We start from the raw sequence: 19,770 nt of genomic DNA, 5'->3' as shown, positions 1-19,770 counted from the left end.
TTTAAACAAAGAATTACATGACCTGTTATTTTTTTCCCAATAATTAATACTCTGATAAAACATCTGTAAAATTTAAATAATATCGTAGAAACATAGACTTCTTTAATCTAGCAACTCTGCTTGCTAGATTCTTCTTTAATTAAAAAATACTGGTATAACATTTGTCATTAGACTTCTAAAAGAAAGTGTAACATTTCTCAAACTGGCTGACAGCTATTAATTACATATATGCAATACCAAGCAAAGGCAAGTTCTATTTCAACGTGCAGGGTGGACAGATCAGGTTACCATAAATCATGAGGGATAACTTCCAAAGTTTCTTGGGGGTGGGGGCTGAGGATTGAAATAATGTACCATTGACCCGCGCCCTGCAGACCTAAAAACTCTAAAAGTATAAGCACTCCACCCACACACAGCTGCATGGCCCGATTTAAGCATGTGAGAAGAAAAAGTTGGGGGAAAAAAAAAACAGTCAGCGATTGCTCAATTCCAGAGATTTTCGCCAAAGTGCTCCCCAGCTTGCCCTAGACGCCCCAGATCTGGCTCTCAGACATGCTGAAAGGGCTTTCCTTGATCTACACAAAGCCAGAAGCCAGGCGGCTCTAGCAGCCAGTTGATTCTCCTGGGCTGGTTAGAACCAAGTTCAACAGCCTTTTAACATCTGGGATGAAGCAAAGACTGTTATTTTTCTTTGTTGTCGTGTCCAGCATCAGCCCAACAAAAAATTAAACTGGCTAAATAATATTAACTGTCGTTCCTTTGATATTTCCAAATATCAATTTCCTAACTGAAAATAGGGCAAGGTTTGCTTTTTTAATTAAGCAGTGGTAGAGGGGATAGCAGGCTTCTCTATTTCTTTCTATTATGATTTTTAAAGAAAAATTATTTGTGAAAGAATATTAAATGTGCTTACTTAATGGTAAAATATTTGAAAATATATTTAAAAATGGAATTCTCCAGTGGTAAAAACCTGGTGAGGAACAAGAGAAATTTAGGGTTATAATGGAATAAATAAAAACATCATTATTCCTATGAAGGTTGGAACTATTGTTTGCTCCCATATTCTACTTTTTCTGGCAAAAGATTATTCAATAGCATCAATATGTTTGAATTTCTAAAAATATGGCTGTCAGGTTCTCTCCATTAAACAAAATAAAGTTAAAAATAAAGAAGAAAGGGAAGACATAAAAGAAAGAGAAAAGGTGAGGGAAAGGAAGAGAAAGGAAGGGACAAAAAATAGAAGGAAAAAATAACCTGGAAAACAACAAATATCATTTGTTCCTAGGAACGATGACATGTACTCTGTGATAAATGTGTGATGTCCATTAAGAGTTTTGTGCTGGTTCTTCATAAGTAATAATCAAAGAAGACATTCAATCAAAAAGTTTAACTGTTAGAATTTTCCTAGGGTCCCAAGAGCAAATGTGCAAACCAACATAGTTTTTTCCAACAAAAATACATATTTAAATATTATATATGGCCTAGTGGGTAAGTAACACATCTAGACAAGAAAATGGGCTAACATTTGAATGAGTAATTCAGTACTCCTTTTACTTATTGACTCTTGTATTTGCTCAAACATGTGTTATCTCTATTTGCATTTTGAAGGGGTACCAACATCATTCCGCTCTGAATGCCTGGATGATCATATTTTAAGCCTTTCTGACAGTCTACAAACTCTTCCTCCTTGAATACAAGCTAGAAATAGATCCTGCATTTGTATGGAACCTCAGCAATTCCTCCGTAACATCATTAACAACTCCCAGAGCCTTAATTTTCCAGGGCTGCTGTAACAAATACCACAGAAGTGATTGGCTTAAAAAACGGGAATTGGGGGTTGCAACGGTGGCTCTGTGGCAGAATTCTCACCTGCCATGCCGGAGACCGGGGTTTGATTCCCGTGCCTGTCCATCCCCAAAAAACAAAAACAAAATAAAAACAGGAGTTGATTATCTCAGCTGTGGAGGCTAGAAGTCCAAAATCTGTCTCCTCCTCACTCCTACCACTGTGTCCATATTTCCTGCCATTATTGGATTAAAGCCCAGCATGATTCGATTTGGCCTCCTCTTAATAGGATCTTTTAAGATCTTATTTACAAAAGTTCTTTTCCACAGGACTGACAGTTAGGACTTGAATAAGTCTTTATGGGAGACATGATTCAATCCATAACACCTAGCAACAACAACTTCATAGTTTACTATTTTATTATTATTATTATTATTATTATTTGTAGGTGCATGTATTATTATTTGTAGGTGCATGGTCCAGGAATCGAACCCAGGTCTCCCTGACCAAAGGCGAGCATTCTAACACTGAGCCACCCGTGTACCCCTATTTTATTATTTTATACAGTGTACATGTGTATTGCATAACTTTCCTTCATCCAATAACTTCCTCATATGATAGTCCTTCCTGATCTGTCTTCATAAGAAGATATAAGATTTGTGGAGGCACTGTCCATAAGGTAACCAGAGATTTGAAAGCACCCCAATAAAGAAAGATATTTATTTATTCCCTACATTTGTTCACTGAATAAGTAAATTGAAGCTTGTTCAATTGATGAAACATGTAGCCATTAAAATTTAAGACTATGAAGAATACAGAATAACATGAAAATGTTTATGATACAATATTAATTTTTAAGAAAAAGTACTGTCCAAAATTAAAAATGTATATATATACGTTCATATACAATGTATATGAACGTATATATATATGACTATAATCTTGAAAATATGGAAAGAAAACTGAGCAAAATGCTCAGTGTCTGTGTCAGAATGGAGGACTATCCGTGATTACTTTTGTTTCTCCTCTACTCTTCAAAATATTTTATAATTAATTTTATTTTAAATCTTTCTTAAAAGAAGGAATTTGGAAATCATTGTATAAAACTATTCAGACCATTTTTTAAACTAGTCTGTCAACATAAAACATTATTGGTGAAAATCTCTAGAATATATCCACCATGACTCAGATATCTCCTTAACACCAGATAGAGGCATCAATTAGAATATAAAAATAAAATCCTTGGCTGAAATGAGTTCTTTGGTTTTCAAAAAAACTATTTCATTTACGGCAAAACTTCAATAACAGAATGGAAATCCCTTTTTCTCTGGAAATGAAAGCATATAATTAGGAATTTTGATCATACAAACAGAGGGGAACAGCTTAAAAATTATTACACATTTTTTCAGTTGTATATTTCAAGAAATTGTGTTATTTTCTGGCATAACTGTTTTTAATTTAACATTTGTATATTAAAAATATGGGCTCATCAATTCCAAAGAGAGGAAGTTAAAATGGCCACTTAATGTGGGTTCTTTTCAATGTTTAAAGATCCCTAAGTACCTTACGCTGAAATCTAATCACATATCTCCAGTTCTGCCTGTATTATTATTAGCATAATATTCTCCTAGCACCGCTTTACCAGCTTTTAACCTGCCTGACACTTTTCCTGTATTTGTGCTCTGTTTAACACAAGCAAGCCCGCAGCTTCCTGTGTGATGGTGATAACACATGCCTGGCTTTGTTGTTGGCTGCTGGAGTGAAGGGGAAGACAGAGCCCTCTGACCTGCGTAAAGTAGAATAAAGCTTATCAGATCCTCGCCAGATATCATTAAAGGAAATAGGCTGAGAAAGCTGCGGCTGGAAGGAAACATATTTTAGAAAACTGTCACTGCTAATCTTTTTTGTTATGGCACTAAAAAATCACTTCTGCAAATTTCAGTCCTTCTAGACAATGAAACCATACCAAGGTAAACTGAAGAAAGTTACAAGGAAAGCAAAACAGGCAATAAATTACCCTCTTGCAAGTACTATGGCAAACGCTTTCACCAAAAGAAATTACTTGATATCATTATTGGGTATTGGATCTGAATTTCATTAAGTTTTTAAAAGAAATAATGTATAATTTTATACACATATTTTATGCAAATATAAATGTATAATTTTATCTAAATTTGATTCACAATGTTTATTCCCAACTACATTTATTCAGACTTTCAGGAGATTCCATCAGGCAGAATACTCTTAGTCACACATTCAAATTACCTTGCCCTCAGTCCCCATCCTGCCCTCATATATACACCTTCTTCCCCAGCTGTGCCCCACAGATGAAGAGCATGTCACGGTAGGTGAGAATCGGGGCAAAATAAAGAATCATACCCCAAGTAAAGAAGGTAGCTGCTATACAATTCCAAAACTATTGTCATCTTAAAGGAATTTGGGTCCATTCTCACAGGCCCTCAGATAATACAGAAGAAGTCCAGAATCCAGATGTTTCTACAGAACCAGCCGATTTAAAAATTCTGGCAATATATTCAAAATTATTTTTACAAACACTGGGCTAGAAATGCAAAACGAAATGGATCTGTCCATTGAAACTGGCCCATGAGTCACTACTTTGCAACACCTAGCATAGGATGAACTAAATAACACACAATTATATACCCTTCCCACATTAGGTTGAATCTGTGGTAGGTGAGTAAAGGGAGTCTCCACCCCTTGTGATTTATATTTTTGCATCTAAGGCTAATAGGGTAAGATAAATTTCTAAAGGGTCTTCCTACTTGAATGGAGTCCAGGGAGAAACCAGAGAGGTGTAAAGGAAACATAGTGGTAAGTTTAGGCTAATTCTGCTGAGAGCCCTTGGAGTAAAGGAGAAGAGATGCTCTTAAGAATGCTTTGATTTCTAGTTCTCACTAAGTTAGGACACTAGATAGGAATTTGGGGCTAAAAATCATGGCCATAGGAATAACTGTGTGTTTGGCAAATGTATCCCTTGGGCATATGTCCCCCAATGCCAACTCTGATGAGGCAATAGGTAACTAAGCAAGGATTTGTGATTCAGGTCTCTGATAGAATAAGAATTCCCCATTAAAATCTAAGACTTTAGAGGTGAAGTAAATATAATTATTTATTTAATTTTTAACGGATAATTAAATATATTATTAATAATATTATATTATTAATAATATTTTAAATATACCATATTAACCAATATTTTCTATTTTTCTAATCAAGGTCAATTAAAAACAGCAGCTTTATCTGAATATTAACTTTTGAGAAGTTTCCCAGGTAAAATTATTACCAAATGTCTCGAATTTGTATCTAATTTTTACAGTGAATAAACTCTAATATTCATTTTTGCAAATACTATTTTTAAAACGCTATAAAAAAACTGCTATACTTGGGTAGCACACAAATCATTTGCTTGATGATATAATTGCTGTTCAAAGACATAATTCAAAGAATAATCATTGAAAAAAACTTGTATCAACATCCATTTTCTTGAAAAATAATTTCTATGGTAAAATATAATTCTCTGTATGTCATAAATTCATAGTACTCAACAAATTTTTAATATCTTACAAGTGTAAAACAAAAGGGTGATCCTTTTTTACTAGACTTTCTTCCCTACAACTGACACTTCGCTCCCACTCCCAGCTCTAGAATTCTAGAACAGTGTTACAATTCTGTTTCTAAATATGGCACATATTCATTCTCAGAATGTCTAGAATTCAACATGATCAGGTGATTACCAATCCTTATTCTCTCCAGCTCTGCATAATTTTTGCAATCCAGATTTCTTACTTTCAGTTAGAGGTGACTTTGTTAAAATGCTGATCTGTCTGGTATTTCACATGCCATGTAAGTAGCTTCAATAACCTGTTGGTAAACTTCTCTGCAGCCTCTATCCTCAGCCAGGCCCTCAGCACCTGACTTTCCAACATTTTAGTAAAGATTCTTTATGTCTAAGAAACCAACTTAACTAACATGAAAAGGTGGAAAAGAAGATAAACGAGGAATCTCACAGAACCCAAAGCATAAAGAACACTAGACCTGAGTCTGGGAAACCAGAGCTAGAAACTGTGCAATCAGTATCTAGTTTGTTTTCCATATCTCTGCTTCTCCCTGTGTTTAGAAGCATGATCCTGAGTTAGATGACCTAAATTCAAATTCTTGAACCACAACTTACTACCTATATGACTTTGGAAACATTATTTAATACAGTTAAGCCTCATTTCCGCAACTGAAAAATGGGGATTAAAATAGTACCCACCTAATGAAATTGTGGTGGCATTTGAGATGCAAAGTACTCAGAAAAATGCTTGTTGTAAGTGCTCAATACAGATTAGCTATCAAAATACTATACCTGTTTCTTTCTGCAGCCACACCATTGACTTTCTCTTAGCTGAATCACTCTCACCCTAAGTGACTGCTACTCCAAACCCTACAGTCACCACCATCTGGTCCTTCTCCCTGACTGGCTCATCACTCTATTTGAGACATGCAATACAGACAACAAAATGGCTTATACTGAGTTGGCTGTTCTTCCGTGGCTTGAATACCATTGGCCACAGAAAGGATTGTGAGACCTGAAAGGTAACCCTATCTAGATTAGGGCATTCTAAAATCAGACAAGCAATGAAACATACACGGTGTCCTGAATCTATAAACTGCATACTCTTGGTAAGTTACTAGTCAAGTTTACAGATATTTTTCTGCAGCATTTTCAAACTAATGTGTGGTACATCTAGGGCTAGATACCACTTGCCCTGATCCCTACTCCAGGACTCTTTCCTCTACTCTATGCTTCTAACTAACATTGAAGTTATTTCCTAACTGATTTAATACATCAGTAGATAAATCAGGGCACTTGAAACAAATTTAATAGCTGATCTCTAAGACATGCTTCAGTTTTAAGATTACAATTGTAAGAAAGTTCAAGAAGATCCTTTGGAAAATCTAAAGTAATGTTAATTCTTTACATCTCTCCAGTAATGTGTTAGTCTTCTCACACTAAACAAAAATTTGGATAGTATTCACAAGAGCAAGTGTATCAGTTTACTGAGAAAAAGTCAAAGTTGATGTCCCCTAGAACTAGTTCAAAAGCTAATAAAATCACAAAATTATTCCTTAACTATTAATATTTGCAAAATTACTTTATGAAATGGTGACAAAGATATATGGAGCTTATTATTCAACCCCAAACCCAGCCTACTTCCTTATTCTTGGCACTAATTCAAGAAATAAAACCATGCAGTATCCTAAATATAAAAGAATAATTCATCTTTAATATCTTTCAAGCTTATTTTCGGGTCCTACTTGATTATAAGAAACTTCCTTCAAGCAAAATCTTTTGGCCCGCTTTGTAAAAGTATTGACATAAAATAGACAAATCTTAAATGATCTTCTTTCTAAATTACTAGGATAAAAATGTTTTATTAACAAAAGCATTTCATAACTTAACATTATCTTATTGCAGTATTTCTGTAGGGTTGATTGCACTCTCAGGCTATTCCCAGTGGGCATATCATTACATTAATGGCAGAGAGAACAATTCTTTAAGCACAGGATTTCCTGTTCAGTGACTGCAAAATTACAAGGACCTTGGTTTGGAATAACTCTGGGCCAAGTAGTTAATTGTAAGTAATAATAACATATATTTGACAGACCTCAGATAAAAATGTAGAGATATAAACTTCATTCCTTTCCTAATTTGTTTTAAAGACCTTAACTTATTTTCCCTCAACTCCCCAAAGTCAATTTTAAATAATTTCTTTATCTTAAGATTAAATATGCCTAAAATAATAAAATAGACCAATTGAGCAGCTCTGTATTAACCCTTGCCAGAGCACAATAATGGATAGCATGGGCAATATATTCCAAGCTAGACTCATTGTTTGTCCTTTTTTTTAGAGAATTATATGAAAAATTCATGCTTAAATTTGAGTCCAGAGCTGAAATACCTTAATCAGTGAACCATATAGCTTTCATAGGTCTGAAAGCAGCCCAGAAATTATTTGAGCAAATCTAGTAAGTGGATCCCAAAGCAAATACCAAAGGTGTAGAATTGTAATCATTTAAGTGACCTGATAGGTTAGGATGCCCCAGAGAAGTGCCTAGGTACAAACCTATTGGATATACAACATGAAGTTACTATAGAAAGTAGTAATGGAGATTTTCTAACTATGGTAATCAGAATTCTAAAAGTGTGAGCTCCAACTCCAGCCTCAGCTGGCCTCTAGAAGACATTATTCTTAGCAAGTAATGCTCTCAATGACTAATATAGTAAAGTGACAGAAATAACAAAAGCATTCAATTATCTCACATCAAAAACCTGAAGGTAGGCAGTGCCAGGTATGTTGGCCAGCTAATGAGGAAGTTTCTGGAACTTTATGTCTGCAATTCTCTTGGTCTTTCCTTAATGCTTGCAAGATGGCTGCCACAGCTCCAGACATCACTTGCCTAAAGGCAAGTGGAAGGGAGGGAGGAAGCAGCGATTGGGACTAATTATGTTAATTTTAAAGTTCTACCTCCTTTTTTATAAGTGAGTAAAAAAAATCTTTCCTAGATGTTCTACAATAGATTTCTCCTTAACTCATTTGTCTGAACAGTCACATGGCTACTCTTGGATACAGAGAATGATGGGAAAGGAACTGCTTGGAGAAGGGAAATGTGGTTACCACGATTGACTCAGACCACTTTTGAGGTTACACAAGTAAATTTTTTATTCCATCAGCATTAAAAGATAGTAAGTTTCAGCCAAAAAAAAAAAAAGAAAAAAAAACTACTGATACATGCAATAATATGAATGAACTTCAAAAGCATTATACTAAGTAAAAGAAACCAGACTCCAAAGTCTACAAACATATATATGATATTCTTTTTTTTGGCAGTTTATTTTTTATTTTTTATTTATTTATTTATTTTTATTAATTAAAAAAATTAACTAACACAACATTTAGAAATCATTCCATTCTACATATGCAATCAGTAATTCTTAATATCATCACATAGATGTGTGATCATCATTTCTTAGTACATTTGCATCGATTTAGGAAAAGAACTAGCAAAACAACAGAAAAAGATATAGCCTGATAATATAGCGAAAAAAATAAAAATAATAATAAAAATAAAAAATAAAAAAATATATAAAAAAAGGAAAAAAACAAAAAACACAAACAAACAAACAAAAAAAACTATAGCTCAGCTGCAGCTTCATTCAGTGTTTTAACATAATTACATTACAATTAGATAGTATGTGCTGTCCATTTTTGAGTTTTTGTATCTAGTTCTGTTGCACAGTCTGTAACCCTTCAGCTCCAATTACCCATTGTCTTACCCTGTTTCTAACTCCTGATAGTCTCTGTTACCAATGACATATTCCAAGTTTATTCTCTAATGTCGGACCCAAAGATAAACATAGGTTGAAAGTGAAAGGTTGGGAAAAGATATTTCATGCAAATAGCAACCAGAAAAGAGCAGGAGTAGCTATACTAATATCCAACAAATTAGACTTCAAATGTAAAACAGTTAAAAGAGACAAAGAAGGATACTATCTACTAATAAAAGGAACAATTAAACAAGAAGACATAACTATCATAAATATTTATGCACCGAACCAGAATGCCCCAAAATACGTGAGGAATACACTGCAATCACTGAAAAGGGAAATAGACACATCTACCATGATATTCTTTTTTAAAAAAGAGAAAAATATATGGAAAGAAATCAGATCAGTGGTTTTCAAGAACTGGAGGTGAGGGCAGGAGGCTGACTACACAGGGGCATTAAGGAGATCTCAGATAACGGAAACCTTTCTATCTTGACTGTGATGATGGTAACACAACTGTATAAATTTGTTGAAATTCAGAGAACTACACACCAAAAAAAGGCTGACTTTTATGTGTGAAAACTATAATCAAATGTTAAGAAGTCAGGAGAATTTTTCTTGTATAGATAACTACAGTGTGTGGTACAACTCCCTTTGTCAATATTTCTTCCTGATACCCTTCAGCATATTCTGAAACTCCATCTGGGGAGCCAGAATTAAATACAAATTTTTAAAACTCCACCCCAAAAGTAGCCTTAAATCTATTTCAGTAGAGACTATTTAATTAAGAAAAAAAAAATCCAGGTGCGCCAAAAAGTTCCTGGAATAATGCAAGCATTTGTTTTGGCCAAAATCTGGTTCCCATAGTTAACCGCAACATGTGGAGCCAGACTTGGCCAGAAAATGTTCCTCTCTGCGCTCTCTGTGCAGAGCATTCAGACTCTCATGTGCCTTTAGAAGATAGCTAATTAATATAACATTGTGATTTACTAAACATAATAGCACTCACATGTTAGTACAAACTTTTAGAAAATTTCAATCTTACAAAATTTCTTTACTTAGAAAACATTTTAATTTTAATGTTTCCTCTATACTTCTTACACTTCAACTATGTTATTAATACTTTAGTTCAACAAAATAAAATACTAAATATTTTCTTACAATAATTAAGTGCCTGGTGGGAGACCCAGTATCGATTCCCAGTCCATGCACTTCACCCCAAGAACAAAAAAGTAAAACAAACTAACAAAACAAACCAACAAACAAAAATTCAACAAATGGTGTTGCAATAATGGATATCTGTGTAGAAAAATAATGAAATGTGATCCCCTCCATACAGCATACAAAAAATAAATAAAATAAAATAAGTGCCTGTATTTAGCCTGGTTGAAAAAGACAAGATTAAAGTTTGCTAACTTCTTATTCTGGATTGAGATGATGCCTCTGAATCCAAAATAACATCATAGATAAAATTTTAGAAATATTTCCAAATGAGCATTCGACATTAGTTTGATACTTAAATGTAAGCTTTTGCATGTGGGAACCGAACAGAACAATCAGTAAAACTAGGCAGCAGGCCTAAAAAGCTTGTAAGCAAGTTTCTGGATATTATTGCTTACAGTTTCATTCATATGGTAGTATTTTTTACAAAATTACTAACATGCTAAGTATACAGAATAGAAGGTATGGTTTGAAGCTGTGTGTACTCCAGAAAAAAACATGTTCTTACATTTAACCCATTCCTGTAGGTATGAACCCATTGTAAGTAGATCTTGTGATGAGTCTACTTCAGTTAAGGCTTGATTTACCTCATTCGGGATGAGTCTTAATCTTCTTACTGGAGTCCCTTAAAATGGAATGAATACAGAGAAAGGGAGAGAAAGAAAGAGAGAGAGTCACAAGAGCAAGAAGCTGTAATCAGCTGAACCCAGAAGAGAAGGAAGAGAAGGGAAAGACCAACAGATGCCACCATGTGCCTTGCTGTGTGGCAGAGGAACCAAGGATCACAGGTAGCCAGTCTTAGGGCAGAAAGTACCACCCTGACGATGCCTTGATTTGGACATTCTCACAGCCTCAAAACTGTAAACTAATAAATTCCCATTGTTTAAGCTGAACCATTTCATGGTATCTGCTTTGAGCAGCCTAGGAAAGTAAAACAGTGGGTTTCAATAAAACCTGAGAAATTGTATCATTGGATCATTTCTATAATTTTATAACTCTGGAAATCTGAAAATCACATAGACCAAACATTCAAATATTTGAATATTTCTTCTTCCATTTATCCAGATGTTTTGACAGTCCATATTTCTTACTAATTTATACTCTTATTCTGATAATACATGGAGGAACAGGAAAATGGAATGAGAGTCAAGAAGAATTTTTTTTATTTTGAGTGAATTTTGAGAAAGTCTCTAGATATTTAGGATACCTTTTTGAAGCAATGAACGATGTTCATTATTTACTCTAAACCCTGAATAATGATTTGCTACTACTGGGCATCCATTCTCTCAATTTGGATAATCTTGGAGAGGTCATTTAGAGACAAAGAGTGCCTCATTCGTTTATCTTTAAAATGTACACAATTCCCATCAAGTTTCCCAAGCTTCCCTTCAGTGAGATATGCAAGTCCTAGTTGAAGACTAAAACATAATACCCTAATAAACAGTTCTGCTGAGTAACCAAACTTATCCTCTCCAAACAAAGCATTTGTATTAAAATAACTTGTTTGGCACACCATTACAGTTGTGCTATTATTAGTTCCAGGCAAACAGATGTCTTCCTGGATAAAATCCAAGTCAGGCATATTTTTTTTTTCTTTGGCAAGTCAATAACATGCTAAATTATACTTTTTCCAGCTCAATAAGTTTATAGCATTAGAACGAGATGCTATTTTACAGTTCCCTTTTGGCTTGAGTTTCTAAGCTACTTTTTTTACAATAAATATGCAAAATTTGATTCTTTACACAAGAAAGAAAGTAAATTCCATGTGTTAAAAAAAAGAAAGGTAAATACACTGGCAAATGATGATACAAAAAGCACAAGCCCAAAATATTGATCATCTCTTTGAGAGCATCAATATCATTCTTTTAAACATGAAAACTATGTTTTGATCTTCTTCCTGAAATGTACATAGTAATGTCAAAAAATTATAGCTTCCTCCAACAGTACCACCATATATGAAGGACTTGAAAATGTGCTAAACACTTATACTGCAACTTTAATGCAGAAGCAGAAATGTCCTTTCCACCTTCCTCTACATATAAGACACATTTTAGCAATGTTTTTTATAGTAAAAACAACTTTTAAAATCTAGTTTCGTTTTTACAACTAAAAGTTAAGCATTACAGAGACAACTGCTTGTCACAATGTATATTCTCAACTTTTTTTTGGAATTTTAACTCAACATATGGTTGGCCAGTTAGATGTGACATTTCCCAGCCTCCCTTGCTACCAGGATTGGCCATGTGACTAGATTCTAATCAGTGGGATATGAATGGAAGTAATAGATTTGACTTCTAAATCAAGTCTTTAAAGAGAAACTGCTTTTACTCTGTTTCCTCTTTCTTCCTTCCTATGGGTTGGTGCTTATATGCTAGCTTTGGTACTATGGAATGGTGAAACAAACAAAAAATGAAAAATAGAAGGAAACTCAGATCCTAATTGGCCTTGAGAAGAAGAGCCACCTACATTCCCTGAACCACTCACCTACTTCTGGAATATTCCTATAGAGACAATCTTGTCTGAAACACTATATTTAAGTTTCTTTGTTACTGTTGCTTAGTCTTAAGTAAATATAGTCAGTTTGTGTTTATTAGTCTAATCAATGCAAATAAAATACATTTAACTATTTTAGCAGTCACATTTTTTCCCTACTAAAAGTCTATTTGGGGATGTTAAAATAAATTTATTAGATTGAAATGCTAGTGATCAATGAAAGGGAGTGGTAAGGGGTATTGAAAAAAATACAATAAACAAAGGCTAAAATATATTGGGTAGATGGAAATACTAGCAGTCGATGAGAGGGAGGGGTAAGGGGTATGGTATGTATGAGTTTTTTTCTTTTTTCTTATTTCTTTTTCTGAATTGATGCAAATGTTCTAAGAAATGATCACGGTGATGAATATACAACTATATGATGATACTGTGAGTTATTAATTATATACCAAGAATGGAATGATCATATGATAAGAATGTTCGTGTTTGTATGTTGTTACGTTTAAAAAAAAAATTCAATTAAAAAAATGTCTGTTTGGGGAGCATTTTCAATCTTTGTGTTCCAGGTGAGGATGTCTCTGTCACTAAGTTTTTGCAAAAGGATATGGAGAATTCAGCGCTGGCTGCTAAGAGTATTTTATTCTGCTGACATCATGAATTTTTCAAGCCTGGACACATGGCCCATGCCAGGCTCATAAAGCCCTCTCAGCTTTTTTTTGTTAAAATGTCAGGAAAAAGACATACCTTCTTCTTCAAAGATTAAAGGCATTAAATACCAACCAAACTTGGAACTTTTGAGCCTCTTTTGGCCATGAAGCAGGGAAAGTCAGTCTAGAAATGAGTGCAACAAAAGTCAATGAGGCCAAGATTAAAACAAAGAAGGCGTTCATAATTATTTCATTTAAGTTCCTATGTCCAGGAATGTACTCCGAGCTTCCCAATTTTATGAGCCAATAAATTCAGACTTTTGGTTTAAACTAATTAAAGTTGGATTTCTATAATTTGCTACTAAATAAGTCTTGACTAAACAGTTGCTAATAATAGTTATTTTAATTGACAGAAAATATCAAGACTGTTAATCTAAAAATATTTGTTAACTTCAAATCTTCCCCATGCTTCCAAGAATGTGAATTGGCGATTTCTGTGAATCTTATTTTACATGATCATTGTCACCTATTAAAAGCTACATGTATTTGGCATTTTTAACTATATTACACCAAATCTGATTAACACTTTTAGTCTATTCTCTGCTGTCTTCTAAACAGATAAACACTTTTTCTTAGTACCATATACCATCTACAAAATATTTAATTATGAAATTTAGAACTGAACCTATCTGAATTATAATTTATTTTAATTCATTATTTTATTGTAACATGTAGCACCTCTCCCTTTTAGCTGTTGAAAGAAATGTGTAATTTGGAAGATAACTGTGTTAGTTAGATTCAGTTGTCAACTTGGCCAGGTGAGCATACCTAGTTTTGTTGCTGCGGACATAAGCCAATGCTACACGAACCTCATCTGTTGCTAATTACATCTGCAGTCGGCTAGGAGGCGTGTCGGCTGCAATGAGTGACTTTGACTTAATTGGCTGGTGCTTAAATGAAAGAGCGCAATGTAGCACAGCCTAAGCAGCTTGGCATTCCTCATTTCAGGACTCGCAGCTCAGCCCAGGCCTTTGGAGATGCAGAAGGAAGTTGCCCCGGGGAAAGTTGTTGGAACACAGGGGCCTGGAGAGAAGGCCAGCAGAGATCACCCGTGCCTTCCCACGTAAGAAAGAACCTCAGTGGAAGGTTAGCTGCCTTACCTCTGAAGAACTAACAAAATAAACCCCCCTTTATTAAAAGCCAATCCATCTCTGGTGTGCTGCATTCTGGCAGCAAGCAAACTAGAACAATAACTTTCCAACAGAATTATATAAACATAAATATATAGTTGGGTCCTATTTCTGCTCCTTCCTACATAGAGTGAACAAATAATTTATAAATTTGAGTTTTAATCCAAACTGGTGACGCAAACTAGTTCCACTAAATGAAGACTAAGGAGTTGTGGCTACTTCCAATCACTGCCAGTTCACTCAGTGGGAAATTGTTGAACACCTTGTGAGAGGAAGGATGCTGAACATTGGGAAATCTGCATTGAAAAAGACAATCAAGTTTTATACCATCAAGAGGTAAGTGTTCTTTAGTTTTTGGCTGGACTCACTCAGCATAATATTCTCTAGGTCCATCCATGTTATTACATGCTTCATAAGTTGATCTTGTCTTAAAGCTGCATAATATTCCATCATATGTATATACCACAGTTTGTTTAGCCATTCTTCTGTTGATGGACATTCTGGCTGTTTCCATCTCTTTGCAATTGTAAATAACGCTGCTATAAACATTGGTGTGCAAATGTCTGTTTGTGTCTTTGCCCTTAAGTCCTTTGAGTAGATACCTAGGGTTTTTTTTTTTTTTACTATTATTACTACTTTTATTTCATTTCTCTATATTAACATTCTATATCTTTTTCTGTTGTGTTGCTAGTTCCTCTAAACCGATGCAAATGTACTAAGAAATGATGATCATGCATCTATGTGATGATGTTAAGAATTACTGATTGCATATGTAGAATGGTATGATTTCTAAATGTTGTGTTAATTTCTTTTTTTTTCCGTTAATAAAAAAAAAAAAAGAGGTAAGTGTTTTCAGATCTGTTGAATCTCTTCTCACCACCTCATGAGAGGGTTCTTTTCAAGATCCATCCCATCCCAGCCATGTCTTGAATGCCTTCCTAAGAGTCATTAAATAGCTCCACACTGGCCTTATATATTTAGAATCCCGAGGAAAGATTAGAATTGCAGGTATGTGTCCCATTGGACAGCTGTCATCACCTGAGGCCTCTGTCTACATCCACTTACAACCCCCAAACCTGAAGGCACTGATTCTGTAAAATTGTTTTCCCAGTCCAGCACAAAATGCAAGTCCCTCAGTGACTTTTCCTCTCACATGCTCTAATTAGGGGTATATATTTTTAAAGCACATCTTCCTTATATTTTCCAGGTCTTCTCTTCCTCATTTGAAAAATTATTTACCAACTTTTATTAGTTTCCTAGGCTGCTATGACAAATACCACAAACTAGTTTTGGCTTAACAGCAAGTATTTATTGGCTCTTGGTTTTGTGCCTAGGAGAAGTCAAGACATCAGCAGGGTGGTGCTTTCTCCCATGGTCAGTAGCATTCTGGAGTAACTTGGAGTGCCTTGGCTTGAATGCCTTGTATTTCATGGTCGTGTCCTCTCCTTTCTCTCTGGCTTCCATCGAATTCTGGCTTCCAGCTCCTCCCTGTTGTTTCTCTATGTCTGAATTACTTCAGTTTATAAAAGATGCCAGTAATCCAGACCCAAACTCATTCATCTGGATTACATCTTAACTAAAATCAACTTCAAGAGATCTTATTTAAACTGAGTTCACACAAACAAAAATGTAGATTAAGACCAGAACATGTCTAAGTTGAGATATATAATTCTATCCACCACATTACTCAAGTATTTTTAAGTTGACATCAAAATTTCTCCATCCTAACTTTGAAACATGAGTTTTTGTTAACTGTAATTTTACTCTTTTAAATATACATGAAATCCAAATATTAAAGAGATCTGATACCCAAGATCTTGAGGTTTCAAATTCATCAGCAAGCTGTCCTTTAACTGCTAGAAAATTGATATTTTCTTTCCTCCTTGATCTTGTATTTCTATTATACTTCCCCACTCAGATTTCTCAATATTCTTGAGAGTATTTCACTGACTACTGTATTATAATTATCACCAAGAAAAAAATTTATATATGTATAATTTGAAATTAAAGATTTTTAATTTTATATGCCAAAATTCTCTAGCTGTTAAGATTTTCTTTTGGATTGAGATTTTGTTTTAAGTAATACTATAATATTGATCAGACATAAATACATTTAAAAATCAATGAATTATTAAACATAAAAACAAAATTCTATTGAAAGTAAAGTGAAATCATTGTCTCCCACGTGGGACATGACATCCAAGTGCAAAAGTCTCCCTGGCAATGTAAGATATGACTCCCAGGTACGAGCCTGGCCCTGGCACCATGGGATCAACAATGCCATCCTGATCAAAATGGGGAAAAGTATAACAAAGTTATTAGTGGCTGAGAGAGCTCAAATAGAGTCAAGAGGCTTCTTTGGAGATCACGCTCATGCAAGCTTCAGTTAGACATTGCTACATATCACAGCTTGCCGAACCCCAACCAAAACTATTCCTGCCAATCCTAAAGAACACCTAGGTGTTATATAAGATTCTACAAAGGTTCCAGGCACTAGGGTAACTTTCCAGAAAACTACAATCTCCAGATAGGTCCCTGGACCAGATAAGCCCTGAAATGCAGAGGGGCCAGCCTTTCCAGAACATCAACTAATTCCATCCCCTTTTCCATATTATCGACAGCCCCTTCCAACATGAAAAAGTTAGAATGGGCATAGCCAAAATACCCCTAAAAAGTGGGAGAAAGATCAAAAGTGATGGTGGAGTTATACAGAGAAAGTAGGTTTAACAAATGAGTATGATTGCTGAATCATTATATTTCTTTTCGTCTTCAGTATCTTACAGCAGCAAGAGGGAAAAATCTAAAATTGTGGAATTGTAACCCATACCAAACTCTGAAATCTGTTCTACAACTAATTGTTATGATGTGCTTTGGAATTTATTGTTTTGTATATATGTGATTTTTCATAAAAAAGAAAAAAGTTGATAGTGATAAATGCACAGCTATATGATGATATTGTAAACCATTGTACACTTTGGATGATTACATGGTATGTGAATATATAACATATCAATTAAAAAAATAAATAAAAATTTAAAAATCCTATTGAAAGTAATCTCTTAAAGGCAGAAAGAGAGCTGGATTTTGTTTTTCAATTAATTTAGTAACAATGAACACATTACTTATTGGTCAAGTTCAGTATGAATTTAATGCCTATTTTCTGTTGTTTTTAATAGATGTAGCTAGTGAGAAAAATTGTTCACATGAATAGGTAGATGGGAATAGAAGTTTTGGTGTTAGCAATATGACTCGGTTATGTGAACTCCTTTCAATTAATTATGTGTCAAAATCACATATATATATATTTTTTCAAATGTTTTAATGATTTATCAGATAATAACTTTTTCAATTGTTTGAAATTAAAGAATTAAAGGCCCCCTGACTTTCAAAAGGATTTGTTTCCCAGTCATTAGAAACATTTGCTTGTTATCATTAATACCAATTTACTTTTTGTTTGGTATCCCAGTGATGTCTGTACCCTGGGATGACGAACACCAGAATGGACATGAAATGTGATTTTGTTGTGAAAGTGGGAGATGTGTGGTTGTAAAAGGAAAGGGGGAAAAGAAAACAAGCATGATGTGTCAACCTAAGTTCTCAGGCCAATTAATACTAGGAGAGTGAATATGAAGTTGAGGATCTAGGCTTTGAATCCCTTAATATTTTTCCAAGCCCAGGTACTTTCGAAGTCTTTGTGAAGAAGTATACGTTTCTCAGTTCTAAAGACTTCTGATACATTTTCCCATAAGGTCTCAGCCTTGGATCAGTGAGCTTTAATAAACCTTGAGCTGCTATGCTTTTACTCTTCTTTTAATATTCATGTTATCTCACTTACATAGTCTACACTCACTGTCTTCACTCCCTCACCTCCTCCTTACTCAATCACTTTCACCAGTAATTCACACAATTGCCCCGAACCAGCTCATGTAAGAAGCATCAATAATTTCCTGATTCACAAATCCATGAGCTCCTGTTAATTTTTATATGGCTGTACTTTTTACAGCATTTGACACTAGTGACCACTCCATTTTTCTTGAAATTTCCTGATCTTTTGCCATGCCTTCCGCTTGATTCCTTCCTTTCCGACCTATTTTACAGGACACACTTTCACTGTCACTCCTAAAATGATGCTCCTGTGCAAAGGTTCTGCCTTGGTTTTATTCTCTACTCATGCAACAAACTCTGTTATCAATCCACTTCTCTGTCCCATCTTACATAATGAAGACTTCTATGTCTGTAGCACAAACATTTCTCTTAAATGAACATTCTTTACAGCCAATGTCTATCTGACAGCTTCAGTTTGCTATCTGCTACCCTGCCTGAAAAAGGCTAAAACTGAACTTGCTTTCTTCCCTGTCAAACGTGCGCCTCTTCCTAGAGTCCCAAATTTTGAATGCACTACCAAGCCTTTTAAATTAGAAAACCCCAAGAGTCTTCTAGAGCTCCTCAAACTTCTGCTTCCATAAGTGACCAAGACTCATAGATTAGATCTGTTGCACTGTATCTTCTATTGTGCTTCATTAATTCATTGTTTTAATACTTTTTTCATTTTAATACATTTTTATTATGTTCCAAGCACTGCTATTATATCTTTTTTTTTTTTTTTTTTTTTTTAGGGAGGAAGGGAAGGAAAGACAGAGAGAAGGAAGGAAGGATGGAAGGAAGGAAGGGAGGAAGAAAGGGAAACATCTTTAAACATTTTCTTGTTTTATTGTATTTTGTTTGTTTGTTTGTTTTTTACATGGGCTGGGGCCGGGAATCGAACCGAGGTCCTCCGGCATGGCAGGCAAGCACTTTGCCCGCTGAGCCACCGCGGCCCGCCCATGCTATTATATCTTAATGAATAGGATATAAAGCTGAACATGCTCCTTATATTTATGGAGGTTATAGTAGATAGATGGATGATTAGAAAGATAGACAGATGGATGCTAGATAGACAACAGACATATCTTCCAACTTAGAGTTGAACTATATAAAATGTCTTCCATCTAAATGTTTTACATATTGTTTTTTAAAAAATCTTTAGAGATATCAATTTACTGAACATTTTTCTATATCTATTCCCTATGGTATGGGATAATATAATATCACAAAATTTCTC

General features: G+C 34.6%; 1 long non-coding RNA gene across 1 annotated transcript; it reads left to right on the top strand.

The window, feature by feature from the left end:
* The first annotated feature begins 5,518 nt into the window (after positions 1-5,518).
* LOC143676445 (uncharacterized) lies at positions 5,519-13,779 on the top strand. The gene is made up of 3 exons (XR_013172089.1): positions 5,519-5,649; positions 6,171-6,471; positions 13,399-13,779. It is a non-coding gene; the product is annotated as an uncharacterized LOC143676445 (long non-coding RNA).
* Positions 13,780-19,770: the final 5,991 nt, after the last annotated feature.

The sequence above is a fragment of the Tamandua tetradactyla genome, chromosome 3 (genome assembly GCF_023851605.1).
Source record: "Tamandua tetradactyla isolate mTamTet1 chromosome 3, mTamTet1.pri, whole genome shotgun sequence".
Classification (NCBI taxonomy): Eukaryota; Metazoa; Chordata; class Mammalia; order Pilosa; family Myrmecophagidae; genus Tamandua; species Tamandua tetradactyla.
Note: the sequence above shows the minus strand (reverse complement) of the source record. Positions and strands in the feature narration are given on the sequence as shown.